This window comes from Durio zibethinus, chromosome 24, assembly GCF_047325235.1.
Source record: "Durio zibethinus cultivar Kanyao isolate XHJ-2024 chromosome 24, ASM4732523v1, whole genome shotgun sequence".
NCBI lineage: Eukaryota > Viridiplantae > Streptophyta > Magnoliopsida > Malvales > Malvaceae > Durio > Durio zibethinus.
The window spans coordinates 632083-645753 of record NC_143185.1 but is presented as its reverse complement, the minus strand read 5'-3'; the positions used below and the strand labels follow the sequence as shown (position 1 = coordinate 645753).

Below are 13671 nucleotides of genomic sequence, written 5' to 3'. Positions count from 1 at the left end.
AGTCTGTATGATCACCCACTGGAGGAGAAACATTGCCTGCAGTGGCGCGGTTGGTCATGGACCCTTGGTTGCTTGAAAATGGAAATAAAAAAGTGTCCGCATTATTCTGTAATTGGATCAACGGTATGAAAACTGGGTAACACATTCGACAGTTAACTTTGAATTACAAGAGGCCAAACCTGTTCCAACATATTTCATAAAAGATTGCCTATATATACATATTGCAACCAGAACATGTCTATAAGTAATACTGCATAAACTACACTGATTTTCAACAAAATCTTGCTATTTCATTTTCGTCAATTCCCTCCAGCTATGATCTACTAAAATCAGTATATAATGTATTTTCTTGTATAGGGGACAACATTTCTACAATTGCAACAAAAATTGGTATTAAAAAAAAACACAATTACAACAAGCAACAGCACCTCATCATATACAATACCCTGGGAAACCTATATATTGCCCAAACCATTTGCCAAGAAAAGTGTGACACGAATGAACATATTCAACACCTAGAATAAGCGCTTGCTGCAATCTTCTGCACCACAGTAACATGGCATACTTTTTAGCTTCCCATCAGGACCATAAACGCTATCAAGGGCATAGCCATAGTCATAAGCTCCTACAATCAAGAATGTCAAAATAGCATCCGGTCACTCCAAACTCCAGACATAATATTCAGCTAATGCAAGAAAGAGAAATTATAAATAGATAGTAATAAGCCTATAGATATATCAATGATGCATGAGCCCAAAAGGTTGACTCGAGCTCCAACCATTATAATAATTTGTGAAGCCTATAGATATATAAAAGAAATCATGTCAAAATCCAGAAATTGGCACCGGACATCTTCCCAAGAAATTTAGAAGTTGCTTCTACGGACTCCAGAATGGGCAAAATTCACCTGTAAAGGAGGAATGTTGTCTGCTGCAAAGAGCGCCACAATCGAGCTAGTTTAATATCCTGATGCGCACCCAAGACACACTGGATAAAGAGGTTAGGCTCACAGCTATGATTGATAAATCTTGCAACATTTCCAATAGAACCAGCATCAATGCAGAACTCTGGCACACTCTCTGATCTCTGTTCATCAATTTTGTCCATGTTCTGGATCATTGGCAAAGATTCATCTTGTTGCCGCCTCTGTTAAAGGAAAAGAAAAACACAATAAATACAATCTTAAATGCAGGCAAAAACAACCAATCTATAATTTCAGAGCTGTAAAACTGAATATATCACAAATCAGAGAAACAGTTTTTTCATTAAAATAGTGATTTCCTATGAACTCCAATAAAGGTTGGGCCCCTTTGAATATTTACATAGATATTACAACAATTATAAACTTCATAAATCAGAATCACCGAACATTGTGGCAAGGATGGCTTTTGAACAAACCTCTTGTAGTTTACTGTCATTACTATACTGAACTAAATACTCAACAACTTGGAAATGCAAAGCTAGATGTAATACAATGCTAAAAAGACTAATTATACCTCTCTGCCACCAAGCCCTCTCATCGTTTGCAAGCAATCAAAGTAAAAAATGTAATTATTCTCAGAGACACTGTCCAGCTCTTCTGTCCTCATAAGAACTCCAATGTATTCACAAACTGGGGCAACAGCACACATAAAATCACAAGATGTAACAGCCCATCCTTTCTTCGGAGTATGGAAGACCTGTAAATTGACACCAGTCAGATTTTATTCAAACATGTTTCAACCAGAATCCATCATAGGATCAAATAAAGAAATGAAAAGAGTAGTTTCTCTTGCTGTAACAAGAAACCTCAAGTCAATATTTCAATCCTCTCTGAGATGCGTGATTTATGCAACTTGGACCACATCCACATTTTGGACCACATTCAAAAACAACATGCCTGGCTTCAATTAATCTGAGATTGAAGAAGTGGAAGAGCTCTATTAAGCAAGAAGCTTAAACAATAAGAAAAAAGAGTATGGTATTAACCATTAAGCCTTCATATTTCTAAAATTTTACCTGCCACCATCACGGTGCACATAAGGAAAATCAGAACCATTAAGCCTGGCACATGAACAAGTCTTGGGGTCCCAGCAAATGCCCTTGCAATCACATCCAGCAGCATTAGCAGGAACCTTTATATTTCGTGCAACTTTCATAGACTTGCAAAAAGTGTAACCTGAAAAACACAAGAACAGGCTGAATTATAGCAATTTATGTGTGCACAGCATTGCATCAAATGGGAGCTATCTCAATTAAAAGAATGTATGAAGTTGGAGGAAAGTGGGAAATGAGACGTACAAGTGAAGAAAAGCGCATTGTTAGCATAAGAAAAGCATAACACAATTATGCATGTCAAAGAATATTCAGTGTTAACAAATGATGATAAAAGCAAGAAAAAAATCATTTAGCAACAAGGATTGCTAGATCTTCAAATGGACATCTTGCAGCAGCGCATACTACTAAGCCAACTAGGAGAAAGATTATCAAGGGGAATCAATGAATGACTTACAAGTAAAATGGTCTACAAGAACTCAAGCTGAGATTTCAGAAGACAAAAGAGAAATTTTGAAACTCACAAATGGTGCAGTTGGTTTGGAGCATAAGATGAGAATCAGCATTATTGAAATAAATTAATTGGCTGGAAGCCAATGAACTCCCAAAGTTACGAGAAGAAGCCGATCTCTTCTTGTCATCTTGTAGAACTAGTATTCACTCATAGCCAAAAAAAAATCTCCAATATATTATCGATTACATTGTGCATGAAAATCAAGTAACCATAACTAAGACAACAAATTGAAAGTTATGCTTGCCTGTCGGTGCAACAGGTGGATCATCAACCAAATTAGTAGCTGGAATAGGAACATCCTCTTGACCACCACTTATGTCTTCACACAGCAACCTTAGCCAATAAACAATAGAATTCAGTAAGACTAGAAATAATGATATACAATAAGCAATAATTTTCTGTGATATTTAATTCTTCAAATACCTTCAAATTTCAGAAGGAGACTTTGGAACACACCCATAGGTAAAATGAACCTGTCATATGAGTGAACAAACATGACCTACAATAATCAGATCTAACAGCAAATTCCAAATTCCCATAAAAGGAATTTTTGCATCAATTGATTGAGACCTAAGCATCTCTCATGACAGCAAAATATTGTAAAAAATTTGTCAGAAGTTTGAAAATATAACTTCAGAAAGAGCACAACATTTTATTCCACCAATTATCGCCTTGCCCTAAAACCTCTTCCATACACTATGTCAATAAATACAAATACATTTTATTCTAACTTTAAAAGTCAGTCACTGCCCAGAATAGGCAGTCCACTCCATCTCCAGTTATCTGGCTTTATTTATTAAAAGAATACCATAGCAAGCTAGACAATGACTGTCACCAAGTAGAAATTCAATTTACAGGGAAAACATAACAGAACAGTAGCATCATCTTCAAAGAAATAACATTGTTTTCCGAAATAAATGGCCTATAGATTTTGAGCAATTAGCCATCCAAAATCATACAACAGAGAGTAAACCTGGCTAGTCATTAATGTTGGCTGTCCTTCAAGCTGCCTCAGTCGATATTTAAAAACAGTGAACCCAGAAATACCCTTCTCTGCCCAGTACTGAACGACCTGCAAAATAAGGAGTGGGTAAAGAAATGCATAACACCCTATTGAATCCTAGGCATAAAGCATCTTCAATTTCTCAAATCAACAAAGACTGATATTTATTATTATCAAAATAAATCTAAAGGGAACACCCACATAATAAAAGCTAATTTTCAGAAGATTATGACTAAAAGAAGATCATTTAGTTTTTAAACAATTAATAAAATTATGAAAAAGAGATACCATGTCTTGCATGATAAGAAAACACAAGGCTACAATGCCAAGCAGGTAAAAGAAAAATCTACCTGAAAACTGAAAAGTCTTTAGAAGGCAAAACCAGACACTCAAATTCAATTATTCAACCAGTGTCACGTGAGACAGATACAGAGTTTGAGTGTCACCGATCAAGAAGACACATGCAACAAACAGCTTGTTCACATCATCATCTGAGTAAAATGTAGCCAGCTAACCACTTTAATGTTTGGCTTTGACCAATAGAAAAACATTTTGCATGACCATTCTTTTTGTCAAAAACAGTGAGAGGACTACATGTTTGTGAAAAAGATTAAAAGATACATTCAGCCATGATGGAAATACCAAGGTAAGTCAATCATATTGAACAATCCTCAAACATTGTTATATTCCATCAAATTTATCACAGAACGAACTCTGAATATTATTTCATGCATTCCAATTATTAACAAAGATTTAGGAATAAGATTATAGTTTGGTAATGTGAAAAAACTAAGAAATAAAACTATGTGGAAAAGTAAAACTGAATGTATATTGAAAAAATGCTCATTTTGAATTATACAAGAACCTTAAGTTTATATATAACTAAATAAGGGTTAAACTAGGAAACTAAATCTTGAGGATTGTCTATCCTAATTTTTTTTTTCCTTAATTCTAGGGATATAAATACTTAATTCTAGATATACAAATATAACTACATAGATTACAAGATTACGACCAGCTGTAAATAAATGTTTTCCCACACTCCCCTTCAAGCTGGTGAATAGGTGTTTTCCATTCCCAGCTTGGAGATAATTTCTTGAAATGTTACACTGCTGAGACCTTTAGTCAACACATCTGCAAGTTGACCCTTGGTTGATACATAAGGTGTACAAATCAGCCCACTGTCTAGTTTCTCCTTTATGAAATGCCGGTCTACTTCAATATGTTTTGTTCTATCATGTTGCACAGGATTGTGCGCAATGCTTATTGCAGACTTGTTATCACAGTAGAGTCACATTGGTCCATCCCACTTGATCTTCAAGTCTTATAGGATAATCTTTAACCATAGTAGTTCACAAATTCCTTGAGCCATTGCTCTGAATTCTGTTTCAGCACTTGATCTTACCACCACATTCTGTTTTTTACTCCTCCAAGTCACAAGATTACCACCTAAAAAAGTGCAGTAGCCTGAGGTGGATCTTCTATCAGTTACTGAACCTGCATAATCAGCATCTGTATATACTTCTAGAACTAGCCCTAAATTTCTTTTGAATAAGATATTTCTCCCAGGATTGGCCTTCAAATAGTGCAATATACAGTAGACAGCCTGTAGGTGCACTTCTTTAGGATTATGCATAAATTGACTTACCACACTCACAGCATATGCTATATCAGGTCTAGTATGTGAGAGATAAATGAGTCTTCCAACTAATTTTTGGTATATCTCTTTATCTACAGCAGCATCTTCATTAGTTTCTGTAATTTTATGATTAGGATCTATAATGGTATTTGCAGGTTTACATGCGAGCTTCTTAGTTTCCTTCAAAAGATCCATCACATATTTCTATTGTGAGATGAAAATACCATGCCGTGAGTGAGCTACATCAATTCCTAGGAAGTACTTCAATCTCCCTAGCTCTTTTATCTCAAATTCTCTAGCCAAACACTGTTTTAGAGATTATCTCTTTTTCATCATCTCCAGTTACAATTATATCATCAAATTATACTAATAAAACAGTGACTCTCCCTGAATCAGAGTGCTTGATAAACAATATGTGATCTCCTTGACTCTATTTATATCCCATTACTAGCATCACTTTGACAAATCTCCCAAACCAAGCCCCAAGAGACTGTTTAAGGCCATATAAAACCTTTTTCAACTTGCATACTTTGTTTCCTTCTAGATGACCTCCAAATCCCGATGGAACCTTCATATATATTTCTTCTTCCAAATCACCATGTAGAAAAGCATTCTTTACATCAAATTGTTGAAGCTGCCAATTGTAATTTGCAGTCAATGATAACAAAATTCCAACTGTATTCATCTTGGCAACTAGAGCAAAGGTTTCCTGATAATCCACTCCATAGGTTTGAGTGTAACCCTTAGCCACTAACTTGGTTTTATACCTTTCAACAATACCATCCGCCTTGTATTTTACAGTGAAAACCCATTTACACCCTATTGGATTTTTTCCTTTAGGCAACTCTACCAGTTCCCATGTCTTAGTTTTCTCTAAGGCCTCCATTTCTATTTTCATGACTTGCCTCAATTTCTTATTGGATAATGCCTCAGATAATGTAGTTGGAATAAAAATAGTGTTTAGGCTCACAAGAAAATTTTTGTGGGATGGTGAGAATTTTTCAAATGACACAAAATTAGAGATTGAGTATAATGGATGCTTAGTAAATTCTCTGGTTCCTTTTTTAATGGCAATAGGCAGATCATAATCACTAGTTATAGTTTTAAGAGATTCATGCTCATTTTGATAAACAGAGTCAAAAACTGTAGTTTCCTCATTTCCAGAGTTAGGATCAAGTTCTTGGACTGGCACTGGTTCAGGAACTGGAACTTTTCTTCTTGAGTACACTTGTAATTCCTTCATAGAATCAAGAACAATATTATCTTTTATCACATTTTCTGTATTTGAAATGGGTTTAGACTCAAATTCAATGTTTGACTTGGGCTTAGCAGAAACAGGTTTTGACTTAGAAGAATTAATTGGTGAAAATGTTGAAGAAGGACAAAGACAAATTAAGCAAAAAGAAGTCTTTATCCTTATCTTTCATGAATAAAGTCTCCCCCTGAAGATAAGGTTGAGTAAAAAATGATTTATTTTCTTCAAAAGTGACATCTGTAGATACATAAAATTTTTTGGTAGGAGGATGGTAGTACTTATACCCTTTCTGAGTTGATGAATACCTCACAAAGGTACACTTAAAGCTCTTGGATCCAACTTTCTCCTGTTATAACTGTGAATATGAACAAATGATGTACAACCAAATATCCTAGGTGTGAGGTTGTTTGTGGTATTAAAGTTGGGATAGAATTGTGACAGTAGTTCCATAGAAGTTTTAAATCTCAAAACCCTTGAAGGTAACCTATTTATAATGTGTGTAGTAGTGAAAACAGCTTCCTTCAGTAAGATTTAGGTACATTTGCTTAAAAAAGGAAGGCTCGGGTTGTGGCTAGTAAATGGCTGTTTTTCTTCTCTGTCACTCTATTTTGTTGTGGAGTATTAACACAAGATGACTTATGGATAATCCCTTCCTTTTGGAAATAGGTGGTTAGACTCTGATTGAAATAATCTCTTGCATTATCAGACTTAAATCTCTTGATTCTCACTCCAAATTGATTCTGGATCATGTTTTGGAAGCTTAAAAATACACTATTCACATTTGATTTGGATGAGTAAAAAAAACCCAAGAGACTCTGGTACAATCATTTATGAATGAAACAAACCATCTTACACCAGAAATATTAAGAATTGTAGAAGGACCCCAAATGTCACTATGAATCAAGTAAAAAGAAATAGAACTTTTTTTGTTACTAATTAGAAAAGACACACCTCTGTGCTTTGCAAGTTCACAAACATCACAATGAAAATCTTCGACATTTAATCCTTTGAACAAAGAGGGAAACATATTTTTCAAAGTTCCAAAAGAAAGATGTCCAAGACGAAAATGATAAAACCAAATTTCGTATTAGAAGATTTTTCATAAAGAAATGACAAAGGTAAACTATTCTTGATATTACTTGTGTTATTTGATCTCTCAAGATAGTTTAGTCCATCCTTCTCCTTAGCAAGTCCAATCCTCTTTCCCGAACTTTGGTCCTAAAATTCACAATAAGAGGGATAAAAGGTTACCTTGCAATTCATATCTTTGGTAAGTTTTTGTATAGATATCATATTAGTAGACAATCCAGGAACATGAACATTTTTCAAAACAAACGAAAGATTAACTTGAACATCTCCTAATCCTGGCACTGTAGTAAGTGAACCATCTGCAACAATAATTTTCTTATTACTAGGACACAGGGTATATGTACTAAACTTCTGTGAGAAATGTGTCATATGATCTGTGGCTCCAGAATCAATGACCCAAAAACTCATAATAGGCTTAATCGAGACATTTAATCCATGAGAACCAGAAGCTTTACCTGAACTACAAATCTTACCAAAGAACATACCACAGTAGGCTTTTCAAGAGTTTTCAATAGGTTTCTCAACTTTTCAATCTCTTCTCTATCGAACTCTTTTTGTTTCCGAGACATCTGTAGTATTCCGATGATTTTCCCAGTTGATGCTTCTTCAAATTGGGTGATAGTGATATCTCTCTTTGAACTGAAACAAGTTTTAAGATATAACTAGAAATGACTCTTAGCAATGAAGGCTAAAGAAGGAAAAAATAGAATGACTATGAAGGCCTTAACAGGGTTCGACAATGAAAGTCTAAACAGGGTTCGACAATGAAGGCCTAAAATAGAAGTCAGCAATGAAGGCTGAAAATTTTGCTTCCCAAGAAGAGCCTAAAACTTTGATACCATGTGAAAAAACTAAGAAATAAAACTGTGTGAAAAAATAAAACTGAATGTATATTGAAAAACTGCTCATTTTGAATTATACAAGAACCTTAAGTTTATATACAACTAAATAGGAGTTAAACTATGAAACTAAATCTTCCAAAAAATTGATCCTATAATTGAGGGATTGTCTATTCTACTTTTTTTTGTCCTTAATTCTAGGGATATAAATACTTAATTCTAGATATACAAATATAACTACATAGATTACAAGATTACAACCAGTTGTAAATAAATGTTTTCCAACAGTAATCATAGTTCATACAAGAAAAAAGGAAAAGTACATATACCATTTAATTATTTATCACAACATATAACATGATACTAATGATAACAAATCTTGCAACCTTAAGCAACAAATAGCATGTTCAGACAAACCCAAGCTTAAGAATATGTCTCAGAAAATAACCTTGTACAAGCCATCATACGTATAAACTTTTCCAGAGCAACTGCTAGTAGATTCATGACCACGAATTACTCTAACAGGCACTCCAAGTCCATGCAGTTCTGTAATTAAAATCAGGCAGAAAGTAAATCTACAACTTCCGATGAAATACCATCCACATTGAAAAAGCTACAAAACAACTATGTCCCATAAACATGTATGCATGTGTTCACAAACACATTAGAGCAAATTTTACCATGCCATGAACATAAAAGTTTTACTTTAATAATTGTCTCTCTCTTTACCCAGGACAAACTCACAAAGCCATTCAGCAGATATAAAAGTTTAAGATGCCACAAAATCTAAAACTCCAATCAGATGCCAGACAAGACATTCCTACATTAATACAACATCAAGATATATGCACACACATAACATAACAGAACTTTAACCAGTTCTTGAACCAAGATATGACAGTTGAAATGATAGAAGGCATGTATGAATGTAGTGATCTAAAACAAACATACAATAGATGAAGTATTTTCATAATCATATTCATACAACACTATTGTGCTCCGTTTAAAGATTATATCCTGAGTAGAGATTAAAAAATTTTGAATACATTTAGTTTCTAAAGAGTGACAAATTCAATTAACAACAATCCTAGAACATAGACAATGTAAATATATTAGAATTCACACCTTGAGTGCCAGATTACCACGTTCCAAAAGTTGATCTCGAATTTGATGTTTATTACCAGTTAGGTCATGTCCTCATTGTCCAGTATAGACAACATCTTCGGCATTATCTAAATCATCCTTATACACACCTGACAACACTATAGCTACAACAAGTGGGAATACATAGTGTCCACACTCCTGTAATTTTTCAACCACAAAAATATAAAGAAAAAATGAGATGTTGTGTTTTGAATGTTATCAATACTCTATGGTTTCTTTTCTTGATAAGCAAAATAATAGCAACCATTCAATCAGAAAACAACAACCCAATGGATTCCCGAAGTGCATGCAAAAAAAAGATTAATTGAGAACAAAAACAAAAGCCATCTAAAACGTCTAAAATAAGTCGGGAAAAAACAAAAGATTCTACAAGTAATTACAGCTAATAAAACAGGATTCTAGCCCAGATAAAAAAATAGAAAGTCTTGAACAGGTAAAGAAAAGAGGGGCATGAGGCGCCTAGTTCTGTAGATGTCCATCATGTTCACACATGTTTTCTTCAAGGCATGTTTCACTCAATAAGACCTTTCAATGATAGCCAACAGCACTGGAGGACAACAAAAAACATAGTCACAGTGGCAACCCTCTGCACAAACTGGATTCTTTTCCATTTTTGGGCAGGTTGACAGGCTTGCGAGCACACTTACAGTGCACAAGGTAGAAAGGGTATGATGATGCAGTTATAGAGCATCTTTACATCAAAGGGGCATCCGTTGAAAAAGATTAATAAAAAGCTTCAAAAGCTGTAAATTCCAGTATAACCCCATTCACAGGAAAAAAATGAATGTATTACCGCTTTCCGGTAGGACTGTCCCATATAATCAATACCATTCAACCAGTGGCTATGAAAACCAATAGCGACCATTTCAGCACGAGAATAAAATCAATGACCAACATCAATGCCTGCCATACATTAAAGATATCTTAGAGAATAGTTTCTTAAACTCATTAAAGAAGATTTTGAAATGACCATAAGAGTAGATATTGTCCAACTAACAGCAGCACGAAAACAATACATAAGACATAAGCTCTCACAACCAACCTGGAAGGCTGCCTATCCTTTTCAAAGGATAAAGCACCTCATTTTTCTCCATCATCTGCAAATGTTTCAATTTTGAGTAAACATTAGAGCATATAACAACAAAATAAGTACTATGTCATGGGCCGAGACTCAACCTCTAAGCTCGTGCAACTCCAGGACTTGAGCATGAACTCATCTGGCGTCCCAAATCAACCTAATTATCATGGTTCACACTCTTGTGAGGTATTGTCCGCTTCGACTCTCCCTTGGCCTTACAGTTTTATCTCACAAAAAGCATCTCATAAGGAGAAGGCCCACCGTCCTTGGTGGCACATCACTAGTACCCCTAGAGCTAGCTCTAATACAACTTGTCACGGGCCGAGACTCAACCTCCAGGCTTGTGCAGCTTTAGAACCCGAGCATGGACTCATCCAGTATCCCAGATCAGCGTAACTGTCATGGTTCACACCATTATGAGGTATTATCCGTTCGGCCCATACTTGGCTTCACGATTTTATCCTACAAAAGATGCCTCACAAGAAGAAGGTGGTGTGAACCCTATATCCCATGACCAACTCTAGTACACAGCCGATGTGAGATTCATGGCTCCTCCCTAGGACCATGACACTAACACATACTACCATATTTTTAGCCAAAGAAATATAAGTATAAGCATCGGAAATAGAACCAAGAAAATTTTATAGCATTGTCATAAATTCACAATAATTACAATAATAGTCCAACAAAGTTCCCCTATACAGCCAATCAATATCTAATGATATATCAAGGGCAGAAAAATAAATAAAGAATGATTATCATGTCATGTTTATAAGGAGCTATGAGAAAACTTTTCATCAAACAAAAACATAGCATATGATTCATCTAACCAATATGATTTTAAACAACGTAAGAGAGGAGAAAAGATCAAATCAATGGTTTATAAATTTACCCTTGAATAAGTGAAAACGAAAGCTAGGAACTATGATGGATTCTTAAGCAGTAAAATAAGGCATCAGCATAAACATAAAAACACATAAAGTTCAGGTCCTGAAAAGAATGGGCAGCACATCAACCTTGATTTGCCTTTGATATTGCCTTTAAGTTGGGTCGCTTGGCCTTGCCCTTGACATCAACTTGAGGTACATTTCCTTTCTGCAAACATTTGTACAATAGCAATGAAATTCAAAATGACAGAAAAACGAAAATGCACACTTGGAAGAAAGAAACCAAGCTTCTCTATCAGTTGCAGGCTGCAATGCAGGAACAACAAAGATAAACTATCACACAGATACACATACGTGAAAATTTAGTACAATGAGCGATGCAAGTCATCAAGACAATTGAAAAACAAAGACAAGGATAGCTTACCTTGGCATTCTTGCCCTTAGGGGCTTTCTTGTCAATTTTGACTGCTCCGCACCTCTTTTCCTCTTCCTATGAACCAGTCAAAAAAATTGTAACAAAAATCAGCTAAACCCATCTCAAATATCAACAAGATGCAATGCAACATATTAAATAACCAAAGCAGAGTAGTGAAATGCAAAGCAAGAAATAAAGACCCTAAATAGAGACAGACCAGAACAAAGTGAAGATAATGCTTGTTGAACAACCTTATAGTCTCCTTGACTTTAATGTGTGCACTCTTCTCAGCAAAATTGGGAGCATTAGTACCATCTAGTCCTTGTGCAATTTTGACGGCTCGTTCCACCATTTTGGCTACTTTCTCGTTCATTTTGGGTTCAGATGACATCTCAGGAAGTTGTTGGATCCCGCTTTGAACATGTTTTAATTTCAGGTTTTCAGCATCCACATTAATATTTTTTTCTGCTACTTCCTCCATCTTCATCCAGAAGGTCCACTCCCTACTTAGTCAAAAGCTCCTTCTCAGCTCTTTGTTTGGCGGCTTGTAATCTGGCACTTGCTCTCCGTTGTCCTCCGGAGACATTGTCCTTGCCCGGTAAACTTTTAATCTTCAGTCTTCTGGTTCCGTTTTTAAACGTTGGGACGGAACTCTCAACCGAATGTGGCGATTGAACCACCATTCCGAAAACGTAAATCGAAAGGAAGGAAGGAATGTAGGGAGTGAGAGTTATGGTTAGGGAAGGAAAAGAGAGGTAGCAAGCTTACGGTTACAGAAGAGCAGGGAATCCCAATTCATTCATATTATAATAAATAAAAGTTCATTCATTCATTTATTTTTTAGAGCCACAAGATCTGATATGAATACAAGAGAGATACATTTCAATTTTGAGTATTTTTTTATTTCCTTTCTTTTCCTTTTCTGTTCTTTTGTGTTTCTTATGCTTTGCCAAATCAAGCATAGTCATGGATAGAGACTAGGATTGGCATCATGTCGAGCTCGAGGTGAGTTTTGTTTGTCTCGAGTTCGATTCGATTTTAATTTTTATTAAATTTAAATTAAATTTTATTCAAAATTTTTTTTGTTTTTTCATATTTGAATTCGATCCGACTTCGATACTATGTAAATAGTATCTGATCTGATTCAAAATTAATAAAATATTATTTTTTAAAATATAAAATATTATTTTTTAAATATAAATATTTAAAAATATTATTATATAAATATATATAATTAAAAAATTAATTAAAAATAATTTTTCATATAATATCGAATTGAGTCGGATTTTAACAAATCCAAACTTAATTATTTTCTAAATTTATCAGATCCAACTTAAAACTCGAATTTCAAAAAAAAAAATCGATCTTATAAAATTCAGTTAGACCAAAATTCATCGAAGACGGGTTAATTCACCGTCCCTAATAGAGACATCCCGCCTAATTTAGTAGTTAAAGAAAAACACGCGGTATGTCACACGCAAGCGAGGTTGATTGTTTATGATATAATTTCTTAATCGATTGCATTTAATTATAATGTAATAGTTATTATTTAATTAATTATTTAATTATAATAATGGATTAAAATTATAATTTTCTTTGAAAAAATCTTATTTGCATTTAAAAAAATCTTATTTGCATTTGACGTGCGGAAACCGATAATTATCTTTTCTTTTTAATTTAAGAGTATAAATAAATTAAATATGAACAGATAATGAATATATATTCAAATTTTGTTTGATTATTTTTAAAATTGT

At 34.5% G+C, this 13671-nt stretch overlaps 1 pseudogene across 1 annotated transcript; it reads right to left on the bottom strand.

Moving 5' to 3' along the window:
- Positions 1–437: 437 nt before the first annotated feature.
- Positions 438–12732, bottom strand: LOC111316508 (histone-lysine N-methyltransferase, H3 lysine-9 specific SUVH4-like; annotated as a pseudogene). Its single transcript, XR_016333178.1, has 15 exons — positions 12135–12732; positions 11927–11992; positions 11642–11710; positions 10580–10634; positions 10331–10440; positions 9499–9675; positions 8822–8919; positions 3522–3620; positions 2972–3021; positions 2793–2881; positions 1999–2158; positions 1789–1894; positions 1497–1679; positions 883–1146; positions 438–622 (listed from the first exon to the last, which is right to left on the bottom strand). The product of XR_016333178.1 is annotated as a histone-lysine N-methyltransferase, H3 lysine-9 specific SUVH4-like (transcript).
- Positions 12733–13671: the final 939 nt, after the last annotated feature.